Source organism: Helianthus annuus, chromosome 4 (assembly GCF_002127325.2).
Source record: "Helianthus annuus cultivar XRQ/B chromosome 4, HanXRQr2.0-SUNRISE, whole genome shotgun sequence".
In the NCBI taxonomy this organism is placed as follows: domain Eukaryota; kingdom Viridiplantae; phylum Streptophyta; class Magnoliopsida; order Asterales; family Asteraceae; genus Helianthus; species Helianthus annuus.
In genome coordinates, this window is record NC_035436.2 from 15,406,569 (window position 1) to 15,410,226 (window position 3,658).

The 3,658-nt window shown below is 34.8% G+C and overlaps 1 long non-coding RNA gene across 1 annotated transcript; it reads left to right on the forward strand.

The window, feature by feature from the left end:
• Window positions 1-665: 665 nt before the first annotated feature.
• On the forward strand, window positions 666-2,866 carry LOC110934403. Its single transcript, XR_002588307.1, has 4 exons — window positions 666-802; window positions 1,308-1,375; window positions 1,873-1,955; window positions 2,834-2,866. It is a non-coding gene; the product is annotated as an uncharacterized LOC110934403 (long non-coding RNA).
• The last annotated feature ends 792 nt before the right edge of the window (window positions 2,867-3,658 follow it).

The window sequence follows — 3,658 nt, forward strand, 5'->3', positions numbered from 1 at the left end:
AAAGGGTTCGATAATATGGATATCGCTAAATTAACTAAACTAGTAAAAATAACGAAAATACGTTATTTCAAGTTGCATTATGTCTAATAGGGCACGTAGATGTTTTGTAACCAAAAAGGTATTACCGTAATTTTCTGGTTATACTAACAATTGATTAAAATATGAGCAATGCTCAATTGATTATTGAGAGCATATGCATGGAGTTAAACTCTATAAATTATAAAGGAAAAAGGTTTCGAGGACGAAACCTCTTTAAGGGGGGTAGACTTGTAACACCCCGAAAACGGGTTTGGTAATCAAACCTTGTTAATAGTAAAAATGGGTAAAATACCGTTAGTGGTAAAATTAACCCGGTGAATATTAGAATTTAAATAAATAAATCTAGTATTTATTAAAAGGATGGGAAATACTTTGAGAAAGCAAAGTATATAAAAAGGCCCGAGATTTAACGGGACTTAAAATAAAACGGGGTTTTGAACAAGATGAATAACTAGGAAAATTATAACCTAGTTAACTACAAGTCTAGAAATAACTTGAAATAAGGTTAAAACAATCAAAACTATATGACAAACAAAAGATGAGGGGCCTATGTTGCTAAACTTGAAACTTAATTTCATAAAAACAAAAATAAAATACCAAACACACACTAGATGTGTGTGTCTGGATCGATCTAGAAACACAGGGGCGACCAACTCACCCACAAACCCTAGTCTTGCAATTTTCACCAAATTGAGGGCTCCAATCTAGTCTAAATCGATTTCCAAGCACGAATTCGTGATCACCTCGTTGAAGGGATCATAAGGTATGCAAATTTTGGTGTTTTTGGTTCATCTCAAGTTCTAGACAAATTGTGAAAATCGAAATTGAGCTTAATTATGTGATGTATAGATGAAACTTGTAATGAAAACAAGTTTAAGAATGAATACTAGTTGATAGTTGCAGGAATCATGCCAAAAATTATGAAATCTATGATAACCCATTCATAGGTTAAGTGGGTTTTGCAAAATAGGCTAAATACTAGAGTTATACCTATCACAAGTAGTATCACTTGGTATCTATATGATGATTTCAATGTTTGTATGCATGCTTGACATGAAACCAAAATGTGTGAATAAATAGGCGAAAATAACAAGTTACGAACTTGATTCTAGTTAGATAAAAATCAGACCCGCTAGGTGTTCGTTAAAATGCCTAAGTGAGAATTAATATGTTGAGAATCGGATAAAAATTCATATTTGAACTATACGGCAAATTATGCGTGATATGTTGCGGAAGGAGTTCTAAACAATATTGGTCGAACTCTATAGGCAAGGAAATCCGGATCGTCAAGTGGACAAGCCGGTGGAAACACGCATTGGAAAGGAGCGCTTTAAAGGTACGCGACTTATCGTCTCGTTACATTTATGTAGATAAGCTTAGTCTTAAATATGTTTAATGTTGCTATGGTAAAAAAAATAGTTGCGCTTGGTGAATCTAGGAAGTGATGGAATTCACTCGGCAACCCAAACGGGTCAAAATAGATAGTAAAATGTGTGTGATATTGAAATAGAGAAAATGGTTGTGTTGGTATGTCGTTGAGGTGATGGAATTCACTCGACAACCGAATGGGTCAAATTGATAATTAAAAATAATAAGTGATCAAAATAAAGACACCATTTAGTAAAAATTATAACGGGTCGAACAATTTAAGAAAATGCCTTTTTAGTAGTAAGAACTCACGATGCGAACAGGAATAGGTTCAAAAAGACATGATGGTATCAATATACCATCATAAGTTGATAAATGGTCATATCGACTAAATGGGTCAAATGGTATGTTAATACCATTTGACAATAATAACTGACGACTACTTGTTGAGTTTTGTGATTACAGGAAATAACATATGTTGCGTTGCTCTAATTAGAGAATTTAAAGCAAGAGGTATGTAAACGGGTCAATGCTATGACCCGAGCCAGGTACATACAGTTATAATTATAATTAAAGGTGGTGTTGTCGTCAATTATTAGTAGAAGTCCTTCGTCGTAAATCGAGGGACTAAAATTGACCAAAAAGCCCTTGACGGGTATATTAGGCAAACGACCCATATGGGTTGTTTGGAAACTTGCGTTACGATTAGGAGATATAAGTAGATGCCTTGAATATAGAATTATGAGGTGTGAAAGGAAAAAGAGCAAGGCTTAGACTAAAGTGCTTAACACTCTCTAAATGGGTCAAAAAGGTTTTATGTGTATACATAATTCATTAGAAAGTATGAACCTAGGCTAAGGTTTGTGTGTTAAATACATTAGTGTATGTATTTTAAATATCTAAGGATCGAGTTAGTGGTTTTAAACACAAACGGGTCAAAATGTTAATTTTGAACAATAAACCGAATACTTAGAAATCTAAAATTTTATTAGTTTGAATGACGGATTTTAACTCCATGTGATGGAGAATTTAATTACGAGTGCGTAGGAGAAAGAATCGCGTAAAACGGACAAGCGGATTGAAAGATACGAAAGTTTTCGTGTCAAAAACGGCAAAATTGGAATGGGCTGGTACAGGGGCCACCGTAACTTACGGTGCCCACCGTAAGTTACGGTGGGGCTGAAACCTTTACGCTAGGTACTTACTGAGTTACGGTGGAAATATTTTAAGTCAGGGGCCACCGTAACTTACGGTGACCACCGTAAGTTACGGTGGAGGCCAGAATTGAGTTTTTGTTTATGGGACCAAGGGATTAATATTGGATTTTCCTGATTCTTTTCTTTAATTCGATTATTCGACTCCATTTTCCTCGTGATACCAGTTATTTAAATATCAAAACTAACTTTTAAGTTGGTTTTGAACTCAGGTGAATGTCGAGAGCCCCGGATGAAGATCAAGTGTCCAACAAGAACCGAACACACGTTAAATAAAGCTTCCGCAAGTTGTTTCGTCATCTTTTTAAAACGATGAATTAAATTACACTATGTAGTTTTGCTTTTAAAATTTAGTAAGTTTTAATAAACCCGTATTTGAGCATGAATGTTTTAATATAAATACTCCGCAAATTGTGATTATTTACGGGAACCGTTAAATAAATTTATGGTTGTTAAAAGTTGGTATCAGAGCCCCGGTTTAAGGGATTCAAGTATGGTGGGGAAAACCATGCTTGGACTTAAACCTTATGCTCTTGATAAAGATTGGTGTTCGGTTCGAGGCTTGATCGCAAATCCGGTAAGTACGTGTATTTTAATGATTTAGCATGTTAAAGTATTGTAAACAACACATAGGGTTATTGTGTAATATACGATACCTCAATTGAATAATAGATATAGTTAACAAAATTACATGCGTTAACACGTATAGTAGAAAAGCCTTGTATTATGATACGGGCATTTAATAAAGTTGACATTACTAACTTTTATGAATGTTATAATTGGAGGAAACTCGCATTTGAAGATGACGAGGGTTGAACAAATTTCGGATATGATAGAGGAACAGTCCGAAGTATGACAAGAGAAGCATGCTCACCCAAGGACTAAATCGCGCAACGACCGCGAACAAGGTTATTGGCAAAGAGACCCTGTTAAAGCAAGCATTATCAGGTGCACACTTTTAAATTTAAATGCACAAGTAGTAATATGCAACAAACACGTAAGTAATGACGGTTGCATACATATATGATAGAACTTGG